Source organism: Rutidosis leptorrhynchoides, chromosome 1 (genome assembly GCF_046630445.1).
Source record: "Rutidosis leptorrhynchoides isolate AG116_Rl617_1_P2 chromosome 1, CSIRO_AGI_Rlap_v1, whole genome shotgun sequence".
Classification (NCBI taxonomy): domain Eukaryota; kingdom Viridiplantae; phylum Streptophyta; class Magnoliopsida; order Asterales; family Asteraceae; genus Rutidosis; species Rutidosis leptorrhynchoides.
In genome coordinates, this window is record NC_092333.1 from 217,249,112 (window position 1) to 217,267,770 (window position 18,659).

Here is an 18,659-nt window from a genome sequence, read left to right on the forward strand (position 1 = left end):
TAAAAGAAATGTTTATGTTTTCTCATCCCAAATGTAAGTTCAAAAAGAGTAAAAGTGGGACTATGATCTCACCTTGAGTGCACGAGTAGTAAAGTACTTCGACAAGTAAACGTGTGCAAAGAACAATGCTAGTCTTGACCTAAACAATAGGTTGTATCAAAAACGGTAAACACGATAGGTCAAAGATGTTCAATTAGTCCTATGGCTCGTTACGACTCAATAATGTAGCATGTGAATCAAGTTGTCATGTTTCATGCAAGATACAAGTATAAAAACAAGTTAGGAAGGTTGCAAAATCATTTGGTTAAGTTTGACAAAAAGTCAAACTTTGGTCGGTCAAGGTCAACGAAAAAGTCAACACGTTCGGGTCGTGTCCCGAACTATTTTTCTGAGGTTTTTAATCATGTATGAGCATGCTAGGACAAGTTACATGTGAATCGGAGGTGCGTAGCATAGCAAACATTATTCGAAATTTGACCAAGTTGGACAGACCCAATCGGCGCGCCGCGCGGGTATATGGCGCGCCGCGCGGGTACCTGTGCAGAGAATCCTGGCAGTTTTTAAGTTTTATGCACGAACCTAACTTCAAACAATCACCATTTATGATCCGCAAACAATCAAGACAAGTACCTTATACCGTTGGGAAGGTAATTTGACGAGGAAAACAACTAAACACATTTCATCAATCAATCTACCTATTACAACAACCAAAACCGCATCTAATGCTTAACATTAACCGCATACAAGTTCATAAATGCAATTCAATGATTCGGGCAACCAATTTACATGAATGATATGCCGTTTCGAAGGTAATCAAGCATACAATCCAACTAAACACTTACCAATAATAATCCATGGCATTCAATGCATCACAAGTCCATTTCAAGTTCATCAAACCCTAACCCAAATTCACCAAAATCACTAATCAAGTTCATGAAGTTTTCTAAGGCAACCTACACATCAAATTGAAGCTAGTGATGCTAGTAACACAATTAAAACATCAACTTTTAACATCTAACAACATATGTTCATCCAAAATTCAAGAACAACACACCAAAATTCAAGTTCATGCTAGTTACCCTAAAACAACGAGATCGAGCATACAAATTACATACACGACATCACAATGAGCCATAGACACTAACTAACACCATTTCAAGTCAAAAACACGAATTTAGAGAAATCTAGAGTTTTAGAAATGTTACCCAAACGAGATGAAGTTGGTACCAAAATGAAGAGGATGAAGAGAGGATCACGAATATGTAATTTATTTTGTTGTAAGCCTCCTAGATCGGATTTAGATGATGATTGAATGAATTTGGTTTTGAGTGTGTGTTCTTGCTAGAGAGAAAGAGAGAGAGATGGAGGTGGAAATGAATGGGTGAAAGGGGTTGACCCTTTGACCTAGTCAAGGGTTTGATCCCTTGTCAAGTTTAGTCCCTCAACTTTCGTTCGGGTGCGGGATTTACCTAAACGAGATAATTTAAAACGCGTATCAACGGGAGGTGTTATAAACATATAACGGACTTTATATTAGTATAACGGAAAAGTAAATGAAAAAAAAAGCGGGATGTTACATTACCTACTCCTTAAAAGAAATTTCGTCCCGAAATTTAAGTAGGCGTAGTAGTCGTTGTTTCTTCCTCGAGATCTTGCGTTTCCGAATTCACGAATAGATGAGGATACTTCCTTTGCATTTGATCTTGTCTTTCCCAAGTAAACTCGGGTCCTCTTTTGGCATTCCAACGAACCTTGACAATCGGGATTCGGCTTTGTTTCAATGTCTTGACGGAGGTGTCCACAATTTCAACCGGTTCCTCCACAAAATGAAGTTTGTCATCAATAGTAAGTTCTTCGAGAGGGATGACGATATCGGGTTCGGCAAGACACTTTTTCAAGTTAGATACATGGAAGGTAGGATGAACGGAGTTCAATTGAGGCGGAAGATCTAAACGATAAGCAACGGTTCCAATACGCTCCAAGATTTCGAAAGGACCAATATACCGCGGATTTAGCTTCCCGCGTTTTCCAAAACGGATTACACCTTTCCAAGGCGCGACTTTTAACATTACTCGGTCACCGACTTGAAATTCAAGGTCGTTGCGTCGTTTGTCGGTATAGCTCTTTTGACGACTTCGGGCCGTCCGAAGCCTATCTCGGATTTGAACGATCTTCTCGGTGGTTTCGTGAATGAGTTCGGGTCCGGTGATTTGTACGTCGCCTACTTCGGCCCAACAAAGAGGTGAACGACATTTGCGGCCATATAGTGCTTCAAAAGGTGCGGCTTTAATACTCGCGTGATAACTATTATTGTAAGAGAACTCGGCGAGAGGTAAGTGCTTGTCCCAAGCTTTTCCGAAATCAACCACGCAAGCTCGTAACATGTCTTCTAAGGTTTGAATGGTACGTTCGCTTTGTCCATCGGTTTGAGGATGATATGCGGTGCTCATGTCTAAACGCGTTCCCAACGCCTCTTGTAATGTACGCCAAAATCTAGAAACGAAACGGCCATCTCGGTCGGAGATAATCGATAAAGGTACACCGTGTTGGGCTACGATCTCCTTAATGTAAAGTTGTGCAAGTTTCTCCATTTTGTCCGTTTCTTTCATGGCAAGGAAGTGTGCGGATTTGGTGAGACGGTCAACAATAACCCAAATGGTATCATAACCGCCCGTCGTTTTTGGTAGCTTGGTGATAAAATCCATCGTTATCCTTTCCCACTTCCATTGCGGGATCTCGGGTTGTCGAAGTAGTCCGGACGGTCTTTGGTGTTCGGCTTTGACTTTGGAACATGTCAAACACTTGGAAACATAAGTAGCTACGTCCCTTTTGATGTTCGGCCACCAATATAGTTGTTTAAGGTCATGGTACATCTTATTGGCACCGGGGTGAATCGAGTATCGTGACTTATGGGCTTCATCTAAAATAAGGCTTCGTAGATCCCCATAACTAGGCACCCAAATTCTTCCGGCAAAATATCGGAGTCCGGTTTCTTTAACTTCGAATCGAGAGGTGAGGACGTTCAAGTGTTCGAGAGAGATGTTTTCATCCTTGAGAGCCTCATCTTGGGCTACCCGAATTTGGCTATTAAGGTTGGTGTGAATGGTGATGTTTAAAGCTCGGACACGGAGAGGCACCGCTCTTTCTTTTCGACTTAAGGCATCGGCTACTACATTTGCCTTCCCGGGATGGTAACGAAGCTCGCAATCGTAATTGTTCAAAGTTTCAATCCACCGTCGTTGTCTCATGTTTAGTTGCTTTTGATCGAAAATGTGTTGGAGACTTTTGTGGTCGGTAAAGATAGTACTCTTGGTTCCATAAAGGTAGTGTCTCCACATTTTAAGTGCAAAGACGACGGCTCCGAGTTCGAGATCATGCGTCGTGTAGTTTCGTTCATGAATTTTGAGTTGTCGAGAAGCATAAGCAATGACTTTCGTTCGTTGCATCAATACACACCCAAAACCATGTTTTGAGGCATCGCAATATACAACAAAGTCATCATTGCCTTCGGGAAGTGACAAGATAGGAGCGGTGGTTAGCTTCGTTTTCAAGGTTTGGAATGCGGATTCATGTTCGGTCGCCCAAATGAATTTCTTTCCCTTGTGAGTCAATGCGGTTAGAGGACGTGCAACCAAAGAGAAATTTTCGATGAATCTACGATAGTACCCGGCGAGACCCAAAAATTGACGAATGTGAGTAGGAGTAGTAGGAGTCTCCCATTTGCTAATGGCTTCGATTTTCGTTGGATCGACTTTAATTCCTTGATCACTTACAACATGACCAAGAAATTGAACTTCCTTTAACCAAAATTCACACTTGGAGAATTTGGCATAAAGTCGTTCTTGTCTCAAGAGTTCAAGCACAAGTCGGAGATGTTGTTCGTGCTCTTCTTCATTTTTAGAATAGATCAATATATCATCGATGAACACAATAACGAATTTATCGAGATACGGTTTGCACACGCGGTTCATAAGATCCATGAACACCGCCGGTGCGTTAGTGAGACCAAATGGCATTACAAGAAATTCATAACTACCATAACGAGTTCGGAAAGCGGTTTTGGAGACATCTTCCCCCTTAACCCTTAATTGATGATAACCCGAGCGGAGATCGATTTTCGAATATACACAAGACCCTTGTAGTTGATCAAAGAGGTCATCGATGCGAGGAAGAGGATATCGGTTCTTAACCGTCAATTTATTTAGTTCGCGATAATCAATGCACATTCGTAGGGATCCGTCTTTCTTTTTAACAAACAAAATCGGAGCGCCCCAAGGTGAATGGCTAGGTTGGATAAAACCACGATCAAGTAGTTCTTGGATTTGACTTTGCAATTCTTGCATTTCGGATGGAGCAAGTCTATATGGTGCACGTGCTACGGGTGCGGCTCCCGGAATAAGATCGATTTGGAATTCAACCGGTCGATGAGGTGGAAGACCCGGCAATTCGTCGGGAAATACATCGAAGAAGTCACTAACAATTGGCACATCATCGATATGCTTCTCATCGGACTCGACTTTCTTAACGTGGGCAAGGATCGCAAAACAACCCTTACGGAGTAGTTTTCTAACTTTAAGGCACGAAACGAGGTTGAGTCTGGTGCAACTCTTATCGCCATAAACAATCAAAGGTTCACCATTCTCGATAGGAATTCGGATTGCGTTAAGATCACAAAGGATGTGAGATTTCGTTTTGACTAACCAATTCATACCGATTATTACATCAAAGCTTCCTAGTTCCATGGGTATCAAGTCAATTTCAAATTCCTTACCCAAAATGTTTAACGCATACCCCCGGTAATATGTGTCGGCACTTAATAGTTTCCCGTTAGCCACTTCAATGGTATAAGGGGTATCTAATGGAAGAGGTGGAGTGCTAAAAGAATGAGTCAAAGTCTTGGATACAAAGCATTTATCGGCACCCGAATCGAATAAGCAAGAGACATAAGAATTGTTGAGAAGAAACGTACCCGTGACTAGTTCAGCGTCATCCCGGGCTTCCTCGGTGTTGATGTTGAAAGCTCGGCCGCGCGTATTGGGGTTATCTTTCTTCTTTGGGCATGCATTTCTATAATGACCCGTTTGGCCACATTCGTAACAAGTGCCCGTCTTTGGTGCATTGGGCCACCTTCGAGCGACGGGAGTGACACTTTTACAATCGTTGGCCTTATGACCAATTCCTTGGCACCGATGGCAAATTAGCTTACTACATTCGCCAAAGTGATGTTTGTTGCATTTGTTGCAAAAAGGTAGATTCCCGGCATAACCCTTTTTGCCGTCGAAAGTGAAAGATTTCTTGGCAAAGTTGTTGTTGCTTGATTGGGAGGGTTCCCACTTTCTTTTGTTGCCGCCCGATTTATCCTCGGCCTTAGGTGCCGGAACTACGATTTCGTCAACCGTTTCAATTAGTTGGCGAGCCATGTTCATAGCGGCTTGATGAGTAGTGGGTTTGGATGACATCACCCCTTGTTTGATGCTTTTTGGAAGACCGAGCATGTAGAGCTCAATCCTTTGAGATTCAGGGTTAACAAGATTAGGACACATCAAGGATAGTTCGGCGAAGCGTTGATTATAAGCTTTAAGATCGTTTCCGACCGCTTTCAAAGCTCTTAGTTCTTCCTCAAGCTTTCGGGTTTCTTCGCGCGGAAAATATTCAACAATCATCTTTTCCTTTAGATCGGCCCAAGAGAGGGCATGAGCTTCATCGGTACCCACCGATTGAACATAGGTGTTCCACCATGTTAGAGCAATTCCGGAGAAAGTGTGAGTGGAGTATTTGACCTTGTCTTGGTCCCGACAACCGCTTATGCTAAAGACGGCCTCCGTTTGCTCAAACCATCGGGTGAGCACGACCGGTCCCCCGGTTCCATCAAAAGTGTGAGGTTTGCACCCCATGAAAGCTTTATAGGAGCATCCCTCGTTTGAGTTTCCGGCTCCATTGTTGTTGTTGTTGTTGTTGTTGTTGTTGTGGTTGTTATTATTATTGTTGTTGGATGAGTGACCGGCCATGGCCGCATCTACGGCGGTAGCTATCATCCGTTCGAGAGCTTGTTCGGGAGTTTCATTGCGGCGTACACTACGAGGAGCCATTGTTCCTTCAAGACACAAGAATATCATTGATTAGTATTCTCAATAATACTAACCGTGATATAGAATAAAGATAAAGAGAAGTTTTTCCTCGACTCGCCTTAAATTCTTTATGTCATAATGTCGGAACGTTCATATGAGTCACCGTAATATAATCCCGGAAATTATATTACCCTGATTCGTATGTGCATTCGACATCATTTCATATAGTCAAGGTGGCGCGTCAATCAAATTAAACAACGTGAGATTAAGATGAACTAAGAGTAGATACGAGTAGAAGCGTTCGAGTATAAATGCACAAGTAGTCAAGTAATTCCTACTTCAAGTCTATATGCCGGTTGTAGTCTAGACTCACCAATGTACCCTATGACTCGAGGTTGACACCAATGAACTCTAAATCCCTACAACCAACGCTCTGATACCATCTGTAGCGACCCGACCAAATCGTCATTGACGGCGCCGTCTACTTAGGTCCCGTTACGTGGTCATAAGTCTTTAAAACAACGTTTGACCAAAAGACATGTCGCATTCATTTCAAATGTAAAGGTTGTTCAAGTTTACAAGAATAGTTCCACCACAAGTTACGATACAAAGTTTTAAGTACAAATGAAACTTATGCGACACAATTTAAAAGTATCCAAAAGACGCTCCATGTATGCATATACACTCGACATCCAATGCAAGTATCAAAATAATGAGCGGAAGCATGTATCATGTATCGTTCAAGGACCTGAGAAAAACATAGAAATCTGTCAACGAAAACGTTGGTGAAATCATAGGTTTAAGTAAGTAAGTACAAGTGAACCACAAGATTTGCATCAATGAAATAATAGTAATACATTCCAAAAGTTTGTTTCACGAGCACCCAATTATCAATGCTTAACATTTTCTTCCATTGAACCCCATCACTTAGTGCTAGAACATACACTGTTTCTCGAAAATATATTTCATTCGTAAACGGTAGCGAACCGTTTGAATGAGGGTTTGTCAAACCCATATGGATCCATACAACATAAGTTCTCGCTTACACCCGGCAAGTGTAACTAATGATAATCGAATTGAGGATTTTGTTCTAAACTCGTATGTAGAATGTTTGTTTTCCTGTACTTGTGTTCACTTAGTAAAAGAAATGTTTATGTTTTCTCATCCCAAATGTAAGTTCAAAAAGAGTAAAAGTGGGACTATGATCTCACCTTGAGTGCACGAGTAGTAAAGTACTTCGACAAGTAAACGTGTGCAAAGAACAATGCTAGTCTTGACCTAAACAATAGGTTGTATCAAAAACGGTAAACACGATAGGTCAAAGATGTTCAATTAGTCCTATGGCTCGTTACGACTCAATAATGTAGCATGTGAATCAAGTTGTCATGTTTCATGCAAGATACAAGTATAAAAACAAGTTAGGAAGGTTGCAAAATCATTTGGTTAAGTTTGACAAAAAGTCAAACTTTGGTCGGTCAAGGTCAACGAAAAAGTCAACACGTTCGGGTCGTGTCCCGAACTATTTTTCTGAGGTTTTTAATCATGTATGAGCATGCTAGGACAAGTTACGTGTGAATCGGAGGTGCGTAGCATAGCAAACATTATTCGAAATTTGACCAAGTTGGACAGACCCAATCGGCGCGCCGCGCGGGTATATGGCGCGCCGCGCGGGTACCTGTGCAGAGAATCCTGGCAGTTTTTAAGTTTTATGCACGAACCTAACTTCAAACAATCACCATTTATGATCCGCAAACAATCAAGACAAGTACCTTATACCGTTGGGAAGGTAATTTGACGAGGAAAACAACTAAACACATTTCATCAATCAATCTACCTATTACAACAACCAAAACCGCATCTAATGCTTAACATTAACCGCATACAAGTTCATAAATGCAATTCAATGATTCGGGCAACCAATTTACATGAATGATATGCCGTTTCGAAGGTAATCAAGCATACAATCCAACTAAACACTTACCAATAATAATCCATGGCATTCAATGCATCACAAGTCCATTTCAAGTTCATCAAACCCTAACCCAAATTCACCAAAATCACTAATCAAGTTCATGAAGTTTTCTAAGGCAACCTACACATCAAATTGAAGCTAGTGATGCTAGTAACACAATTAAAACATCAACTTTTAACATCTAACAACATATGATCATCCAAAATTCAAGAACAACACACCAAAATTCAAGTTCATGCTAGTTACCCTAAAACAACGAGATCGAGCATACAAATTACATACACGACATCACAATGAGCCATAGACACTAACTAACACCATTTCAAGTCAAAAACACGAATTTAGAGAAATCTAGAGTTTTAGAAATGTTACCCAAACGAGATGAAGTTGGTACCAAAATGAAGAGGATGAAGAGAGGATCACGAATATGTAATTTATTTTGTTGTAAGCCTCCTAGATCGGATTTAGATGATGATTGAATGAATTTGGTTTTGAGTGTGTGTTCTTGCTAGAGAGAAAGAGAGAGAGATGGAGGTGGAAATGAATGGGTGAAAGGGGTTGACCCTTTGACCTAGTCAAGGGTTTGATCCCTTGTCAAGTTTAGTCCCTCAACTTTCGTTCGGGTGCGGGATTTACCTAAACGAGATAATTTAAAACGCGTATCAACGGGAGGTGTTATAAACATATAACGGACTTTATATTAGTATAACGGAAAAGTAAATGAAAAAAAAAGCGGGATGTTACAAATATGCCCCTTTTGCTTGGTAGCCTAAGAATTAGTAAACCGATCTACTAATTGACGCGAATCCTAAAGATAGATCTATTGGGCCTAACGAACCCCATCCAAAGTACCGGATGCTTTAGTACTTCGAATTCGTTTTTATCATGTCCGAAGGATTTCCCGGAATGATAGGGGATATTCTTATATGCATTTTGTTAATGTCGGTTACCAGGTGTTCACCATATGAATGATTTTTATCTCTATGTATGGGATGTATATTGAAATATGAAATCTTGTGGTCTATTATTATGATTTGATAATATATAGGTTAAACCTATAACTCACCAACATTTTTGTTGACGTTTTAAGCATGTTTATTCTCAGGTGATTATTAAGAGCTTTCGCTGTTGCATACTAAAATAAGGACAAGATTTGGAGTCCATGCTTGTATGATATTATGTAAAAACTGCATTCAAGAAACTTATTTTTGATGTAATATATTCTTATTGTAAACCATTATGTAATGGTCGTGTGTAAACGGTACATTTTAGATTATCATTATTTGATAATCTATGTAATGCTTTTTAAACCTTTATAGATAAAATAAAGGTTATGGTTGTTTTAAAAATGAATGCAGTCTTTGAAAAACGTCTCATATAGAGGTCAAAATCTCGAGACAAAATCAATTAATATGGAACTTTATAATCAATATGAACGGGACATTTCAGTTGGTATCTGAGCGTTGGTCTTAGAGAACCAGAAATTTGCATTAGTGTGTCTTATCGAGTTTGTTAGGATACATTAGTGAGTCTGGACTTCGACCGTGTTTTCTTTAAAAACGATTGCTTAACAATTTTGTTGGAAACTATATATTATTAACATGTAAATATTATATGATATATTAACCTCTTAATGTGTTTGATATTGTGTGATAGATGTCTACCACTAGTACAAATCCCATCGATTCACCTAATAAGAGTCGAATATATTTTGGGAAGATTCACAAATTCCCGAAGAGGAACCGGAAGAAGAGGAACCGGAAGAGGGGCAACCGGAAGAGGAGGAACCGGAAGAGGAGGAACCGGAAGAAGAAGAGGTTCCAGAGGAAGAAATATTGATACCTATAGTAAATCAATTAAATAAAAGAAAATCCTCAACCAACGGACCAAAGTTAATAATGGTCAATGGTGTTTCCGCCGAGGAAGCAAAATATTGGGAAGATTACCAATTTTCTGATGAATCGGATCCCGATGAGGATTCCGATGATGTTATAGAAATTATCTCGACCCAATTTAATAAAGCGAAAGAAAATAATAAGGGAAAAGGTATAAAAATAGAGAAACCCGATTCCAACCCCGATGAACTTTATATGTATCGGCAACATCCGTATTTCGAAAAATGTAACAATGACCCGAGAACCTCTAAACCACTAGGTTTTTCTAACCGTTGTGGAAAACGACAGCTCGTATTAGAGGAACACCATATATTCCTAGAAAATTAGGAAAACGAACCAAGTCCGAAGAAGAAGAAACCAGTGATTCAGATTAGAGGGTTGTAATCATGTTGTGTATTATATGTATTGTAGTGTGCTTGTACTTTTATGTTCTATGTAAAAATTACTTGTATTGTTTGTTAATTATCTTTTACGAATCTAATCCTTGTCTATTTTACAGTATAAAAACAAAATGCACGTTAAGGGTAGACAACCAAATATTTTAGAAGATCTACCAGAGGATATGATTGATAATGCTAAAAACGAACATATATTTCATAGCATTATCCCTCAAGAAAGACAAGCTTTTAGTTGCAATTGTTCTATTTACAAGTGATATTCGTTTAAATAATAAAAGGTGAAGACAAAAGACTGATTTGACGAATTGAAGACGCAAACGACCAAAAAGCTCAAAAGTACAAAATACAATCAAAGTGGTTCAAATTAATGATGAGAAACGTCTAAAAGTTACAAGAGTACGAGCCACAAAACGCAAAATACAAGATATTAAATTGTACGAAAAGGCGTTCGAAAATCCGGAACCGGGACCAGAGTCAACTCTCAACGCGCGACGCAACGGTGCGAAAATTACAAGTCAACTACGCACATAAATATAATATAATATTTAAATAATTCTTAAAATTATTTATATATTATATTTATTTATTAAACCGTCGGCAAGAAGTAAACAAAATCATGTGAGCTGGAAAAGCAGGCCATGCGATCGCATGGCCTGGAAGTGCAATTTCCATGCGATCGCATGGGTCACTTTTTCTGGCCACACCCATATAAATTCGCAGTTTAGTGATCGAACAAACACATCTTTTTCTCTTCTCATCTCTCAAACGTATATATATATATATATATATATATATATATATATATATATATATATATATATATATATATATATATATATATATATATATATATATATATATATATATTATAATTTTAATTTTAATTTTAATTTTAATTTTAATTTTAATAATAAGGGTATGTTAGCGAATGTTGTAAGGGTGTAAGTCAAAATTATGTCCGTGTAACGCTACGCTATTTTTAATCATTGTAAGTTATGTTCAACTTTTTTAAATTAATGTCTCATAGCTAAGTTATTATTATGCATATTTAATGTCGAGGTAATCGTGATGTTGGGCTAAATATTAAATTTGGGTAATTGGGCTTTGTACCATAATTGGGGTTTGGATAAAAGAACGACACTTGTGGAAATTAGACTATGGGCTATTAATGGGCTTTATATTAACTAAATGATACCTCGTTAATTTAATATAAAGGTTATAATTTGACGTATCTATAAATAACCACATACGCTTAATCGGGTACGGTGGGCGGAATATCTATAAATACCAATAATTGTTCATTTTACCGGACACGGAACTGGATTAATAGTTAATGGACTAGTTGAAATAGGGGTGGATTACATTCAAGGGTAATTGGTGTAATTGTTAACAAAGTAATAAAACCTTGGATTACACGCAGTCGATAACCTGGTGTATTCATTAAACAAAGTATTAAGACCTTGTTACAATTCGAATCCCCAATTAGTTGGAATATTTGACTTCGGGTATAAGGATAAATTGACGAAGACTCTCGCACTTTATATTTATGACTGATGGACTATTATGGACAAAACCGTATGGACATATTGAATAATCCAGGATAAAGGACAATTAACCCATGGTAATAAACTAAAATCAACACGTCAAACATCATGATTACGGAAGTTTAAATAAGCATAATTCCTTTATTTCATATTTAATTGCACTTTTAATTATCGTACTTTTTAATTATCGCAACTTTATTTATTGTCATTTACTTTACGCACTTTTATTTATCGCAATTTCATTATTGTCTTTTACTTTACGATTTAAATTAAGTGTATTTATTTTTAATATTTTACATTAGGTTTTAACTGCGACTAAAGTTTTAAAATCGACAAACCGGTCATTAAACGGTAAAAACCCCCTTTTATAATAATAATAATACTACTTATATATATTTTTGTATTTTTACAATTATAAGTTAAAAATATAGCGTTAAACTTGGCAAGTTCCCTGTGGACGAATCGGACTTACTAAAAACTACACTACTGTACGATTAGGTACACTGCCTATAAGTGTTGTAGCAAGGTTTAGGTATATCCACTCTATAAATAAATAAATAACTTGTGTAAAAATGTATCGTATTTAATAGTATTTCCTAGCAAAAATATAAACTATTTTGTATACACATCTAAGCACATCAAGTATTTTTGGCGCCACTACCGGGGACACTAAAACGCCGAAAGCGCAACGCTGTATAAAAAAAATTTCCTTAGTTTACTTTTGTAAAAATATGCTTTTGTAAAAATACGTTTTAAATTTTAAAAAAAAAAAATATAAAAAAAATCTATATATTTGTTTTTAAGAGTTGTTAAATATATATAAAGTTAAAAAGTATTTTTATTTTAGTTTTTGAAAATTAAATTTTTATCTAATTTATATTTATATTTTATATAATCTAAAAAAAGAAAAAAAAAGAAATAAAGTAATCGGGCCGAGAACTGTAGCAGCCCAACACCTGGCCCGAAACCCTACTCCATGCGACCGCATGGATTTATAACGCAAAGACCATGCGATCGCATGGCCTGATCTGACACGCCACATCTGATCCTAGTACTGCATTAATTACGGATTAATTATTATTATTATTATTATTAAAACCCTAATTAGGGTTTATTAGTTAATTAATTTCTAATATTAATTTAGTTTTTAGTATTTAATTTGTATTTTTAGCTTAATTAGTTTTATAAATTATAAAATTAATACTCTTATATAATAAATAATATAAAAATAATATTTTTATAAAAATTGTACTTTTTACAACTTTAAGTTTATTTTTATATTTTGTATCTTTTTATTTGTTTTAGCGTAATATTTGTATTTTTCGTTCGTATCTAGTTTTAAGATATAGTTTTTTCCGTAGTTATTTTAATTTCTAAATTTTTAGGCTTTGCCGTAAAATCCCTTAAGTACTTTTTCTTTAGACTAAGATTTATGTGCTTTAGAATTTTGCGACGCCGTTTTATAAATTTTAGTACTTTTTAAGTTTATACCGTTTTGGATATAGAATTTCTTTAAGTTTTAACACTTTTAGACGCAACTTTTAATTCTTAGTTTTTAGACTTTTAAGTTTCGACGCGCTACGTTCTTTTTATTATTTTTCGACCATTTATTTTTCGACACATTCTTTTTCTTTCTTATTTCTCGACGCTCTAGTTTTTAGGACATAGAATTTTCTATTTCTTCTCTAAAATTTCTATAAATTTCAACGAAAAATTATTTTAAGTGGTTAAATTGATAGACATCCAAAATTTTCTGGTTCGTAGTAATAGTTGGATTTGTTAGTGGTGAGTTGTGGGCTTTTGATTTAAAGGGTCCTGGCTACCTGCTGCATCTATTGGCTATTCGAAACGTGGGCAAAATCAGAAAAGTCTATTATTTTGATAACTTATATAATTTTTATTTTTATAACTAATAGGATATTCAGTGAATGCACCGAGCAAAACGTTCACCACCTTTTATACGTTCACCACCTGTAACTCAATCAAGACATCTAGCCAATATTGTCGCCGTTGATTTTTCTTTAGAATCGTCATCTAGTCAACCAAGTACTCCAATTCAAATTTTCGATAATCCATTTTTTGAACCCGACCTCACAATTGAGAATCCGGAGGATATTCAGGGACAATTCAGAGATCCTGAACCACTAATCTTTCCTCCAGAACCACCAATCATTCAAACGGAGATTGTCGAGGAACAACCAATTAAATCAGAATCCTTTAGTGATTCAGATTCAACAAATTCAATCATGGAAAATCTGGAACCTCTAAGTATGGAAGACCGAATGCGAGCTAAACGCACTGGCCAAGGTCATGCAATTACTCAACCAGACATTAATGCGCCAGATTATGAAATCAAAGGACAAATCCTACATATGGTAACTAATCAATGCCAATTTAGTGGTGCACCAAAGGAAGATCCAAACGAACATCTTCGTACCTTTAATAGGATTTGTACTTTATTCAAAATAAGAGAAGTGGAGGATGAACAGATATATCTCATGTTATTTCCTTGGACTTTAAAGGGAGAAGCCAAAGATTGGTTAGATTCGTTACCTGAAGGGGCGATTGATACATGAGACGTTTTAGTTGAAAATTTTCTTAAACAATTCTTTCCGGCATCTAACGCCGTAAGACTTCAAGGAGAAATTGTTACGTTCACACAAAAGCCAAATGAAACTCTATATGAAGCGTGGACAAGATTTGGAAAATTGTTAAGAGGATGTCCGCAACATGGTTTAGACACTTGTCAAATAGTACAAATATTCTACCAAGAATGTGACATGACTACACGAAAAGACATCGATATAGCAGCTGGTGGTTCCATTATGAAGAAAACCGCAACTGACGCTTACAAAATTATTGATAACACTGCTTCCCACTCACATAAGTGGCACCAAGAAAAAGATATCGTTAGATCATCTAAAGCAGCTAGAGCCGATTCTAGCCATGACTTTGATTCCTTCTCCGCAAAGATAGATGCTGTTGAGAGACGAATGGAAAAGATGACAAAGGATATTCACTCAATAAGAATTAGTTGTGAGCAGTGTGGAGGACCACACTTGACAAAAGATTGTCTCAGTATTGAACTAACAATGGAACAAAGAGAGAATGTTTCATATATGAACCAAAGTCCTGGAAATAATTATCAGAATAATTATCAACCGCCAAGACCAATCTACAATCAAAACCAGAATTATAATCAAAATGTTCCATACAACAATCAACAAGGTCCTAGCAATCAACAAGTATCTAACAATACTTACAATCACCAAAGACCTATTTTTCAAAACAAACCACCACAAACCGATGATAAAAAGCCAAATTTAGAAGACATGATGTCGAAGCTAGTTGAATCTCAAACGCAATTTTTCACATCTCAGAAACAAATCAATGAACAAAATGCTCAAGCATTTAGAAATCAACAAGCTTCTATTCAAAATTTAGAACAAAAAGTAAGTAACCTAGCAAGGTTGATAGGTGAAAGAAAACCGGAAAGTCTACCTAGTGATACAAATGCTAACCCCTGGAATGAAACAGCTAAAGCCATTACCACAAGAAGTGGTATTACACTTAAACCACCTGAAATGCCTGTAATTTCTGATGACTCTATTCCTACTCCACAAGAACCACAATCTGAGCAAGATAAGAAAACAGAACCGGTAGTTGAAAAGGTTAATGAAGATAACACAGTTAAGGCTAAACCGTATGTTAAATCATACTAACCAACACTTCCTTACCCGAGTAAAATGAGAAAAGAGAGACTTGAAGCCGAGCAATCCAAATTCTTGGATATGTTTAAACAAATAAATGTCAATCTTCCTTTCATTGATGTGATTTCAGGAATGCCAAGATATGCCAAATTCTTGAAAGATCTAATCACAAATAGAAAGAAAATGGAAGAACTCTCGGCTGTTACTATGAATGCTAATTGTTCTACAGTGCTGTTGAATAAGATACCAGAAAAACTCTCTGATCCAGGAAGTTTCACAATTCCATGTTTTCTGGGTAGTCTTAGTTCAATAGAAGCATTGGCAGACTTAGGTGCTAGTATAAATTTAATGCCGTATTCACTATACGCTAAACTAGACCTTGGAGAATTGAAACCAACACGAATAAGCTTACAACTAGCCGATCGATCAATAAAATATCCTAGAGGGATAATCGAAAACATGCTAGTTAAAGTTGGTACTTTAGTATTTCCAGTAGATTTTGTTATTTTGGACATGGAAGAAGATTCTCGAGTTCCTCTCATATTAGGAAGACCATTCTTAAACACGGCTAAAGCAATAATAGATGTGTTTGGTAAGAAGCTGACCCTAAGTATAGAGGACGAGAGTGTTACCTTTTCAGTTGATAGAGCAATGCAACAACCGCAATCTGCAGATGATACATGTTATTATATTCAAACTATAGATTCACATACAGAATTGTTAGAAGAATTTCCAGAATTACAAGGAACATGAGAATGTTCTTTAGGAGAAGGAACTGAACCAATTGAAGAAGCTGAAATGTTAGCTACATTTATGGCTAATGGATATGAACCAACAACAGAAGAAATTTAAATGCTAAAAGAGGAAGATAGATATCGATACAAATCATCGATAGAAGAACCACCGACATTAGAGTTAAAGCCACTTCCAAACCATTTGGAATATGCTTATTTACATGGTGAATCTGAATTACCTATAATAATATCGTCTTCTCTTACTGAAAATGAAAAATCTCAACTTATTTCTGTGCTAAAAGCTCATAAACCAACTATTGCATGGAAGATTCATGATATTAAAGGCATAAGTCCTTCGTATTGTACACATAAAATCCTTATGGAAGAAGGTCATAAAACGTATGTGCAACGTCAACGAAGACTAAATCCTAATATGCAAGATGTTGTTAAGAAAGAAATTATTAAACTGCTTGATGCAGGTTTAATTTATCCAATCTCTGATAGTCCATGGGTAAGCCCAGTTCAATGCGTACCTAAGAAGGGTGGCATGACTGTCATCACAAATGAGAAAAATGAGCTTATTTCTACTAGGACTGTAACAGGATGGGGTGTTTGTATTGATTATAGAAAATTAAATGACGCCACCAGAAAAGATCACTTTCCCTTACCTTTCATTGATCAAATGTTGGAAAGATTAGCCGGAAATAGTTACTATTGTTTTCTTGACGGTTTTTTCGGATATTTTAAAATTCCATTAGCACCCGAGGATCAAGAAAAAACCACATTCACGTGCCCTTATGGTACTTTTGCTTATAAACGCATGCCATTTGGACTTTGCAACACCCCTGCAACCTTTCAAAGGTGCATGATGGCGATTTTTCACGACATAATAGAAGAATGCATGGAAGTTTTCATGGATGACTTTTCAGTCTTTGGTGATACATTTGAATCATGTCTAGTTAATCTTGAACGAATGCTAATTAGATGCGAACAATCAAATCTAGTACTTAATTGGGAGAAATGCCATTTCATGGTTAAAGAAGGCATCGTTCTTGGTCATAAAATTTCAAAGGAAGGAATTGAAGTGGATAGAGCTAAAGTAGATGTAATTGCTAAACTTCCACATCCCACCAATGTTAGATGAGTTAGGAGTTTTCTAGGGCATGTCGGTTTTTACCGACGTTTCATAAAAGATTTTTCTAAAATTGCCACTCCTATGAATAAACTCCAAGAAAAAGATGCTCCATTCATCTTTTCGGATGAATGCGTCAAATCTTTTAATATTCTTAAAGAAAAACTCACTAATGCGCTGATCATGATAACTCTAAATTGGAATCTACCATTTGAACTAATGTGCGATGCAAGTGATTTTGCAATGGGAGCCGTTTTAGGACAAAGGATTGAAAAATGATTTCAACCTATTTATTATGCTAGTAAAATGTTACAAGGAGCACAAAAAAATTACACAACTACTGAAAAAGAACTCCTTGCCATTGTCTTTGCTTTTGACAAATTTCGTTCATATATCGTTCTAGCTAAAACGGTGGTCTATACTCACCATTCTGCTCTTAGATACCTATTTTCAAAACAAGATGCCAAACCAAGATTAATTCGTTGGATCTTACTCTTACAAGAGTTCGATATTGAAATTCGAGATAAAAAGGGAGCAGAAAATCTCGCCGCTGATCATCTTTCTCGTCTTGAAAATCCCGAATTAGAAGTTCTAAATGAATCAGCCATACAAGACAACTTTCCTGATGAATATCTATTGAAGATAGATTATAGTGAAATTCCATGGTTTGCAGACTATGCAAACTACTTAGTATGTGGATTCCTTGAAAAAGGATTATCGTACCAAAAACGAAAGAAATTCTTCAGTGATATAAAACACTATTTCTGGGAAGATCCACATTTGTTTAAAAGTTTTCCCGATGGAATAATACGCCGATGTGTATTCGGAGATGAAGCCAGTCAAATTTTAAACCATTGTCACACAGGACCAACATGAGGGCATTATGGGCCTCAGCTTACAGCAAGAAAAGTTTACGATGCTGGATTCTATTGGCCTACAATTTTTAAAGATGCACACCTTCTTTGCAAATCCTGTGAGGCTTGTCAAAGGGCCAGAAAAATAAGTCAACGTGATGAAATGCCACAAAATGTCATTCAAGTATGTGAAGTATTTGATGTTTGGGGTATTGACTTTATGGGTCCATTTCCAAAATCTCATAATAATCTCTACATTCTTGTTGTCATTGATTATGTATCTAAATGGGCGAAAGCACAAGCTCTCACAACTAACGATGCACGAGTTGTAGTCAACTTCTTAAAATGTCTT